Source organism: Lactuca virosa, chromosome 9 (genome assembly GCF_052849685.1).
Source record: "Lactuca virosa cultivar CGN04683 chromosome 9, Lactuca_virosa_CGN04683_v6, whole genome shotgun sequence".
Lineage (NCBI taxonomy): Eukaryota > Viridiplantae > Streptophyta > Magnoliopsida > Asterales > Asteraceae > Lactuca > Lactuca virosa.
The window spans coordinates 301,890,999-301,902,104 of record NC_136434.1 but is presented as its reverse complement, the minus strand read 5'-3'; positions in this window follow the sequence as shown (position 1 = coordinate 301,902,104).

Below are 11,106 nucleotides of genomic sequence, written 5' to 3'. Positions count from 1 at the left end.
GTAGGGGTGTTGGTAATGGTTTGGGACCAAATTGAGTTTCTAATACAGGTATGGGTTGAAGGTGGTTGGGTGTTGGTACGGGTTGACCATCATTAGGTCATGTAGGGGTGTTGGTAATGGTTTGGGACCAAATTGGGTTTCTAATACGGGTATGGGTTGAAGGTGGTCGGGTGTTGGTACGGGTTGACCATCATTAGGTCATGTAGGGGTGTTGGTAATGGTTTGGGACCAAATTGGGTTTCTAATACGGGTATGGGTTGAAGGCGGTCGGGTGTTGGTACGGGTTGACCATCATTAGGTCATGTAGGGGTGTTGGTAATGGTTTGGGACCAAATTGGGTTTTTAATACGTTTATGGGTTGATGGTGGTCGGGTGTTGGTACGGGTTGACCATCATTAGGTCATGTAGGGGTGTTGGTAATGGTTTGGGACCAAATTGGGTTTCTAATACGGGTATGGGTTGAAGGTGGTCGGGTGTTGGTATGGGTTGACCATCATTAGGTCATGTAGGGGTGTTGGTAATGGTTTGGGACCAAATTGGGTTTCTAATACGGGTATGGGTTGAAGGTGGTCGGGTGTTGGTACGGGTTGACAATCATTAGGTCATGTAGGGGTGTTGGTAATCGTTTGGGACCAAATTGGGTTTCTAATACGGGTATGGGTTGAAGGTGGTCATTTGTTGGTACGGGTTGACCATCATTAGGTCATGTAGGGGTGTTGGTAAGGTTTTGGGACCAAATTGGGTTTCTAATACGGGTATGGGTTGAAGGTGGTCAGGTGTTGCTACCGGTTGACCATCATTAGGTCATGTAGGGGTGTTGGTAATGGTTTGGGACCAAATTGGGTTTCTAATACGGGTATGGGTTGAAGGTGGTCGTTTGTTGGTACGGGTTGACCATCATTAGGTCATGTAGGGGTGTTGGTAATTGTTTGGGACCAAATTAGGTTTCTAATACGGGTATGGGTTGAAGGTGGTCGGGTGTTGCTACGGGTTGACCATCATTAGGTCATGTAGGGGTGTTGGTAATGGTTTGGGACCAAATTGGGTTTCTAATACGGGTATGGGTTGAAGGTGGTCGGGTGTTGGTACGGGTTGACCATCATTAGGTCATGTAGGGGTGTTGGTAATGGTTTGGGACCAAATTGGGTTTCTAATACGGGTATGGGTTGAAGGTGGTCAGGTGTTGCTACCGGTTGACCATCATTAGGTCATGTAGGGGTGTTGGTAATGGTTTGGGACCAAATTGGGTTTCTAATACGGGTATGGGTTGAAGGTGGTCGTTTGTTGGTACGGGTTGACCATCATTAGGTCATGTAGGGGTGTTGGTAATTGTTTGGGACCAAATTAGGTTTCTAATACGGGTATGGGTTGAAGGTGGTCGGGTGTTGCTACGGGTTGACCATCATTAGGTCATGTAGGGGTGTTGGTAATGGTTTGGGACCAAATTGGGTTTCTAATACGAGTATGGGGTGAAAGTCGTCAGTTGTTGGTACGGGTTGACCATCATTAGGTCATGTAGGGGTGTTGGTAATGGTTTGGGACCAAATTGGGTTTCTAATACGGGTATGGGTTGAAGGTGGTCGGATGTTGGTACGGGTTGACCATCATTAGGTCATGTAGGGGTGTTGGTAATGGTTTGGGACCAAATTGAGTTTCTAATACAGGTATGGGTTGAAGGTGGTTGGGTGTTGGTACGGGTTGACCATCATTAGGTCATGTAGGGGTGTTGGTAATGGTTTGGGACCAAATTGGGTTTCTAATACGGGTATGGGTTGAAGGTGGTCGGGTGTTGGTACGGGTTGACCATCATTAGGTCATGTAGGGGTGTTGGTAATGGTTTGGGACCAAATTGGGTTTCTAATACGGGTATGGGTTGAAGGCGGTCGGGTGTTGGTACGGGTTGACCATCATTAGGTCATGTAGGGGTGTTGGTAATGGTTTGGGACCAAATTGGGTTTTTAATACGTTTATGGGTTGATGGTGGTCGGGTGTTGGTACGGGTTGACCATCATTAGGTCATGTAGGGTGTTGGTAATGGTTTGGGACCAAATTGGGTTTCTAATACGGGTATGGGTTGAAGGTGGTCGGGTGTTGGTATGGGTTGACCATCATTAGGTCATGTAGGGGTGTTGGTAATGGTTTGGGACCAAATTGGGTTTCTAATACGGGTATGGGTTGAAGGTGGTCGGGTGTTGGTACGGGTTGACCATCATTAGGTCATGTAGGGGTGTTGGTAATGGTTTGGGACCAAATTGGGTTTCTAATACGGGTATGGGTTGAAGGTGGTCGTTTGTTGGTACGGGTTGACCATCATTAGGTCATGTAGGGGTGTTGGTAAGGTTTTGGGACCAAATTGGGTTTCTAATACGGGTATGGGTTGAAGGTGGTCGGGTGTTGGTACGGGTTGACCATCATTAGGTCATGTAGGGGTGTTGGTAATGGTTTGGGACCAAATTGGGTTTCTAATACGGGTATGGGTTGAAGGTGGTCGGGTGTTGGTACGGGTTGACCATTATTAGGTCATGTAGGGGTGTTGGTAATGGTTTAAGACCAAATTGGGTTTCTAATACGAGTATGGGTTGAAGGTGGTCGGGTGTTGGTACGGGTTGACCATCATTAGGTCATGTAGGGGTGTTGGTAATGGTTTGGGACCAAATTGGGTTTCTAATACGGGTATGGGTTGAAGGTGGTCGGGTGTTGCTACGGGTTAACCATCATTAGGTCATGTAGGGGTGTTGGTAATGGTTTGGGACCAAATTGGGTTTCTAATACGGGTATGGGTTGAAGGTGGTCGGGTGTTGGTACGGATTGACCATCATTAGGTCATGTAGGGGTGTTGGTAATGGTTTGGGACCAAATTGGGTTTCTAATACGGGTATGGGTTGAAGGTGGTCGGGTGTTGGTACGGGTTGACCATCATTAGGTCATGTAGGGGTGTTGGTAATGGTTTGGGACCAAATTGGGTTTCTAATACGGGTATGGGTTGAAGGTGGTCGGGTGTTGGTACGGGTTGACCATCATTAGGTCATGTAGGGGTGTTGGTAATGGTTTGGGACCAAATTGGGTTTCTAATACGGGTATGGGTTGAAGGTGGTCGTTTGTTGGTACGGGTTGACCATCATTAGGTCATGTAGGGGTGTTGGTAATTGTTTGGGACCAAATTAGGTTTCTAATACGGGTATGGGTTGAAGGTGGTCGGGTGTTGCTACGGGTTGACCATCATTAGGTCATGTAGGGGTGTTGGTAATGGTTTGGGACCAAATTGGGTTTCTAATACGGGTATGGGGTGAAAGTCGTCAGTTGTTGGTACGGGTTGACCATCATTAGGTCATGTAGGGGTGTTGGTAATGGTTTGGGACCAAATTGGGTTTCTAATACGGGTATGGGTTGAAGGTGGTCGGATGTTGGTACGGGTTGACCATCATTAGGTCATGTAGGGGTGTTGGTAATGGTTTGGGACCAAATTGAGTTTCTAATACAGGTATGGGTTGAAGGTGGTTGGGTGTTGGTACGGGTTGACCATCATTAGGTCATGTAGGGGTGTTGGTAATGGTTTGGGACCAAATTGGGTTTCTAATACGGGTATGGGTTGAAGGTGGTCGGGTGTTGGTACGGGTTGACCATCATTAGGTCATGTAGGGGTGTTGGTAATGGTTTGGGACCAAATTGGGTTTCTAATACGGGTATGGGTTGAAGGCGGTCGGGTGTTGGTACGGGTTGACCATCATTAGGTCATGTAGGGGTGTTGGTAATGGTTTGGGACCAAATTGGGTTTTTAATACGTTTATGGGTTGATGGTGGTCGGGTGTTGGTACGGGTTGACCATCATTAGGTCATGTAGGGGTATTGGTAATGGTTTGGGACCAAATTGGGTTTCTAATACGGGTATGGGTTGAAGGTGGTCGGGTGTTGGTATGGGTTGACCATCATTAGGTCATGTAGGGGTGTTGGTAATGGTTTGGGACCAAACTGGGTTTCTAATACGGGTATGGGTTGAAGGTGGTCGGGTGTTGGTACGGGTTGACCATCATTAGGTCATGTAGGGGTGTTGGTAATCGTTTGGGACCAAATTGGGTTTCTAATACGGGTATGGGTTGAAGGTGGTCATTTGTTGGTACGGGTTGACCATCATTAGGTCATGTAGGGGTGTTGGTAAGGTTTTGGGACCAAATTGGGTTTCTAATACGGGTATGGGTTGAAGGTGGTCAGGTGTTGCTACCGGTTGACCATCATTAGGTCATGTAGGGGTGTTGGTAATGGTTTGGGACCAAATTGGGTTTCTAATACGGGTATGGGTTGAAGGTGGTCGTTTGTTGGTACGGGTTGACCATCATTAGGTCATGTAGGGGTGTTGGTAATTGTTTGGGACCAAATTAGGTTTCTAATACGGGTATGGGTTGAAGGTGGTCGGGTGTTGCTACGGGTTGACCATCATTAGGTCATGTAGGGGTGTTGGTAATGGTTTGGGACCAAATTGGGTTTCTAATACGGGTATGGGGTGAAAGTCGTCAGTTGTTGGTACGGGTTGACCATCATTAGGTCATGTAGGGGTGTTGGTAATGGTTTGGGACCAAATTGGGTTTCTAATACGGGTATGGGTTGAAGGTGGTCGGATGTTGGTACGGGTTGACCATCATTAGGTCATGTAGGGGTGTTGGTAATGGTTTGGGACCAAATTGAGTTTCTAATACAGGTATGGGTTGAAGGTGGTTGGGTGTTGGTACGGGTTGACCATCATTAGGTCATGTAGGGGTGTTGGTAATGGTTTGGGACCAAATTGGGTTTCTAATACGGGTATGGGTTGAAGGTGGTCGGGTGTTGGTACGGGTTGACCATCATTAGGTCATGTAGGGGTGTTGGTAATGGTTTGGGACCAAATTGGGTTTCTAATACGGGTATGGGTTGAAGGCGGTCGGGTGTTGGTACGGGTTGACCATCATTAGGTCATGTAGGGGTGTTGGTAATGGTTTGGGACCAAATTGGGTTTTTAATACGTTTATGGGTTGATGGTGGTCGGGTGTTGGTACGGGTTGACCATCATTAGGTCATGTAGGGGTGTTGGTAATGGTTTGGGACCAAATTGGGTTTCTAATACGGGTATGGGTTGAAGGTGGTCGGGTGTTGGTATGGGTTGACCATCATTAGGTCATGTAGGGGTGTTGGTAATGGTTTGGGACCAAATTGGGTTTCTAATACGGGTATGGGTTGAAGGTGGTCGGGTGTTGGTACGGGTTGACCATCATTAGGTCATGTAGGGGTGTTGGTAATGGTTTGGGACCAAATTGGGTTTCTAATACGGGTATGGGTTGAAGGTGGTCGTTTGTTGGTACGGGTTGACCATCATTAGGTCATGTAGGGGTGTTGGTAAGGTTTTGGGACCAAATTGGGTTTCTAATACGGGTATGGGTTGAAGGTGGTCGGGTGTTGGTACGGGTTGACCATCATTAGGTCATGTAGGGGTGTTGGTAATGGTTTGGGACCAAATTGGGTTTCTAATACGGGTATGGGTTGAAGGTGGTCGGGTGTTGGTACGGGTTGACCATTATTAGGTCATGTAGGGGTGTTGGTAATGGTTTAAGACCAAATTGGGTTTCTAATACGAGTATGGGTTGAAGGTGGTCGGGTGTTGGTACGGGTTGACCATCATTAGGTCATGTAGGGGTGTTGGTAATGGTTTGGGACCAAATTGGGTTTCTAATACGGGTATGGGTTGAAGGTGGTCGGGTGTTGCTACGGGTTAACCATCATTAGGTCATGTAGGGGTGTTGGTAATGGTTTGGGACCAAATTGGGTTTCTAATACGGGTATGGGTTGAAGGTGGTCGGGTGTTGGTACGGATTGACCATCATTAGGTCATGTAGGGGTGTTGGTAATGGTTTGGGACCAAATTGGGTTTCTAATACGGGTATGGGTTGAAGGTGGTCGGGTGTTGGTACGGGTTGACCATCATTAGGTCATGTAGGGGTGTTGGTAATGGTTTGGGACCAAATTGGGTTTCTAATACGGGTATGGGTTGAAGGTGGTCGGGTGTTGGTACGGGTTGACCATCATTAGGTCATGTAGGGGTGTTGGTAATGGTTTGGGACCAAATTGGGTTTCTAATACGGGTATGGGTTGAAGGTGGTCGTTTGTTGGTACGGGTTGACCATCATTAGGTCATGTAGGGGTGTTGGTAAGGTTTTGGGACTAAATTGGGTTTCTAATACGGGTATGGGTTGAAGGTGGTCGGGTGTTGGTACGGGTTGACCATCATTAGGTCATGTAGGGGTGTTGGTAATGGTTTGGGACCAAATTGGGTTTCTAATACGGGTATGGGTTGAAGGTGGTCGGGTGTTGGTACGGGTTGACCATCATTAGGTCATGTAGAGTGTTGGTAATGGTTTAAGACCAAATTGGGTTTCTAATACGAGTATGGGTTGAAGGTGGTCGGGTGTTGGTACGGGTTGACCATTATTAGGTCATGTAGGGGTGTTGGTAATGGTTTGGGACCAAATTGGGTTTCTAATACGGGTATGGGTTGAAGGTGGTCGGGTGTTGCTACGGGTTAACCATCATTAGGTCATGTAGGGGTGTTGGTAATGGTTTGGGACCAAATTGGGTTTCTAATACGGGTATGGGTTGAAGGTGGTCGGGTGTTGGTACGGATTGACCATCATTAGGTCATGTAGGGGTGTTGGTAATGGTTTGGGACCAAATTGGGTTTCTAATACGGGTATGGGTTTAAGGTGGTCGGGTGTTGGTACGGGTTGACCATCATTAGGTCATGTAGGGGTGTTGGTAATGGTTTGGGACCAAATTGGGTTTCTAATACGGGTATGGGTTGAAGGTGGTCGGGTGTTGGTACGGGTTGACCATCATTAGGTCATGTAGGGGTGTTGGTAATGGTTTGGGACCAAATTGGGTTTCTGATACGGGTATGGGTTGAAGGGGGTCGGGTGTTGGTACGGGTTGACCATCATTAGGTCATGTAGGGGTGTTGGTAATGGTTTGGGACCAAATTGGGTTTCTAAATAGGTATGGGTTCAAGGTGGTCGGGTGTTGGTACGGGTTGACCATCATTAGGTCATGTGGGGGTGTTGGTAATGGTTTGGGATCAAATTGGGTTTCTACTACGGGTATGGGTTGAAGGTGGTTGGGTGTTGCTACGGGTTGACCATCATTAGGTCATGTAGGGGTGTTGGTAATGGTTTGGGACCAAATTGGGTTTCTAATACGGTATAGGTTGAAGGTGGTCGGGTGTTTGTACGGGTTGACCATCATTAGGTCATATAGGGGTGTTGGTAATGGTTTGGGACCAAATTGGGTTTCTAATACGGGTATGGGTTGAAGGTGGTTGGGTGTTGGTACGGGTTGGCCATCATTAGGTCATGTAGGGGTGCTGGTAATGGTTTGGGACCAAATTGGGTTTCTAATACGGGTATGGGTTGAAGGTGGTCGGGTGTTGGTACGGGTTGACCATTATTAGGTCATGTAGGGGTGTTGGTAATGGTTTAAGACCAAATTGGGTTTCTAATACGAGTATGGGTTGAAGGTGGTCGGGTGTTGGTACGGGTTGACCATCATTAGGTCATGTAGGGGTGTTGGTAATGGTTTGGGACCAAATTGGGTTTCTAATACGGGTATGGGTTGAAGGTGGTCGGGTGTTGCTACGGGTTAACCATCATTAGGTCATGTAGGGGTGTTGGTAATGGTTTGGGACCAAATTGGGTTTCTAATACGGGTATGGGTTGAAGGTGGTCGGGTGTTGGTACGGATTGACCATCATTAGGTCATGTAGGGGTGTTGGTAATGGTTTGGGACCAAATTGGGTTTCTAATACGGGTATGGGTTGAAGGTGGTCGGGTGTTGGTACGGGTTGACCATCATTAGGTCATGTAGGGGTGTTGGTAATGGTTTGGGACCAAATTGGGTTTCTAATACGGGTATGGGTTGAAGGTGGTCGGGTGTTGGTACGGGTTGACCATCATTAGGTCATGTAGGGGTGTTGGTAATGGTTTGGGACCAAATTGGGTTTCTAATACGGGTATGGGTTGAAGGTGGTCGTTTGTTGGTACGGGTTGACCATCATTAGGTCATGTAGGGGTGTTGGTAAGGTTTTGGGACTAAATTGGGTTTCTAATACGGGTATGGGTTGAAGGTGGTCGGGTGTTGGTACGGGTTGACCATCATTAGGTCATGTAGGGGTGTTGGTAATGGTTTGGGACCAAATTGGGTTTCTAATACGGGTATGGGTTGAAGGTGGTCGGGTGTTGGTACGGGTTGACCATCATTAGGTCATGTAGAGTGTTGGTAATGGTTTAAGACCAAATTGGGTTTCTAATACGAGTATGGGTTGAAGGTGGTCGGGTGTTGGTACGGGTTGACCATCATTAGGTCATGTAGGGGTGTTGGTAATGGTTTGGGACCAAATTGGGTTTCTAATACGGGTATGGGTTGAAGGTGGTCGGGTGTTGCTACGGGTTAACCATCATTAGGTCATGTAGGGGTGTTGGTAATGGTTTGGGACCAAATTGGGTTTCTAATACGGGTATGGGTTGAAGGTGGTCGGGTGTTGGTACGGATTGACCATCATTAGGTCATGTAGGGGTGTTGGTAATGGTTTGGGACCAAATTGGGTTTCTTATACGGGTATGGGTTGAAGGTGGTCGGGTGTTGGTACGGGTTGACCATCATTAGGTCATGTAGGGGTGTTGGTAATGGTTTGGGACCAAATTGGGTTTCTAATACGGTATAGGTTGAAGGTGGTCGGGTGTTTGTACGGGTTGACCATCATTAGGTCATGTAGGGGTGTTGGTAATGGTTTGGGACCAAATTGGGTTTCTAATACGGGTATGGGTTGAAGGTGGTTGGGTGTTGGTACGGGTTGGCCATCATTAGGTCATGTAGGGGTGCTGGTAATGGTTTGGGACCAAATTGGGTTTCTAATACGGGTATGGGTTGAAGGTGGTCGGGTGTTGGTACGGGTTGACCATTATTAGGTCATGTAGGGGTGTTGGTAATGGTTTAAGACCAAATTGGGTTTCTAATACGAGTATGGGTTGAAGGTGGTCGGGTGTTGGTACGGGTTGACCATCATTAGGTCATGTAGGGGTGTTGGTAATGGTTTGGGACCAAATTGGGTTTCTAATACGGGTATGGGTTGAAGGTGGTCGGGTGTTGCTACGGGTTAACCATCATTAGGTCATGTAGGGGTGTTGGTAATGGTTTGGGACCAAATTGGGTTTCTAATACGGGTATGGGTTGAAGGTGGTCGGGTGTTGGTACGGATTGACCATCATTAGGTCATGTAGGGGTGTTGGTAATGGTTTGGGACCAAATTGGGTTTCTAATACGGGTATGGGTTGAAGGTGGTCGGGTGTTGGTACGGGTTGACCATCATTAGGTCATGTAGGGGTGTTGGTAATGGTTTGGGACCAAATTGGGTTTCTAATACGGGTATGGGTTGAAGGTGGTCGGGTGTTGGTACGGGTTGACCATCATTAGGTCATGTAGGGGTGTTGGTAATGGTTTGGGACCAAATTGGGTTTCTAATACGGGTATGGGTTGAAGGTGGTCGTTTGTTGGTACGGGTTGACCATCATTAGGTCATGTAGGGGTGTTGGTAAGGTTTTGGGACTAAATTGGGTTTCTAATACGGGTATGGGTTGAAGGTGGTCGGGTGTTGGTACGGGTTGACCATCATTAGGTCATGTAGGGGTGTTGGTAATGGTTTGGGACCAAATTGGGTTTCTAATACGGGTATGGGTTGAAGGTGGTCGGGTGTTGGTACGGGTTGACCATCATTAGGTCATGTAGAGTGTTGGTAATGGTTTAAGACCAAATTGGGTTTCTAATACGAGTATGGGTTGAAGGTGGTCGGGTGTTGGTACGGGTTGACCATCATTAGGTCATGTAGGGGTGTTGGTAATGGTTTGGGACCAAATTGGGTTTCTAATACGGGTATGGGTTGAAGGTGGTCGGGTGTTGCTACGGGTTAACCATCATTAGGTCATGTAGGGGTGTTGGTAATGGTTTGGGACCAAATTGGGTTTCTAATACGGGTATGGGTTGAAGGTGGTCGGGTGTTGGTACGGATTGACCATCATTAGGTCATGTAGGGGTGTTGGTAATGGTTTGGGACCAAATTGGGTTTCTTATACGGGTATGGGTTGAAGGTGGTCGGGTGTTGGTACGGGTTGACCATCATTAGGTCATGTAGGGGTGTTGGTAATGGTTTGGGACCAAATTGGGTTTCTAATACGGGTATGGGTTGAAGGTGGTCGGGTGTTGGTACGGGTTGACCATCATTAGGTCATGTAGGGGTGTTGGTAATGGTTTGGGACCAAATTGGGTTTCTGATACGGGTATGGGTTGAAGGTGGTCGGGTGTTGGTACGGGTTGACCATCATTAGGTCATGTAGGGGTGTTGGTAATGGTTTGGGACCAAATTGGGTTTCTAAATAGGTATGGGTTCAAGGTGGTCGGGTGTTGGTACGGGTTGACCATCATTAGGTCATGTGGGGGTGTTGGTAATGGTTTGGGATCAAATTGGGTTTCTACTACGGGTATGGGTTGAAGGTGGTTGGGTGTTGCTACGGGTTGACCATCATTAGGTCATGTAGGGGTGTTGGTAATGGTTTGGGACCAAATTGGGTTTCTAATACGGGTATAGGTTGAAGGTGGTCGGGTGTTTGTACGGGTTGACCATCATTAGGTCATGTAGGGGTGTTGGTAATGGTTTGGGACCAAATTGGGTTTCTAATACGGGTATGGGTTGAAGGTGGTTGGGTGTTGGTACGGGTTGGCCATCATTAGGTCATGTAGGGGTGCTGGTAATGGTTTGGGACCAAATTGGGTTTCTAATACGGGTATGGGTTGAAGGTGGTCAGGTGTTGCTACCGGTTGACCATCATTCGGTCATGTAGGGGTGTTGGTAATGGTTTGGGACCAAATTGGGTTTCTAATACGGGTATGGGTTGAAGGTGGTCGTTTGTTGGTACGGGTTGACCATCATTAGGTTATGTAGGGGTGTTGGTAATGGTTTGGGACCAAATTGGGTTTCTAATACGGGTATGGGTTGAAGGTGGTCGGGTGTTGCTACGGGTTGACCATCATTAGGTCATGTTG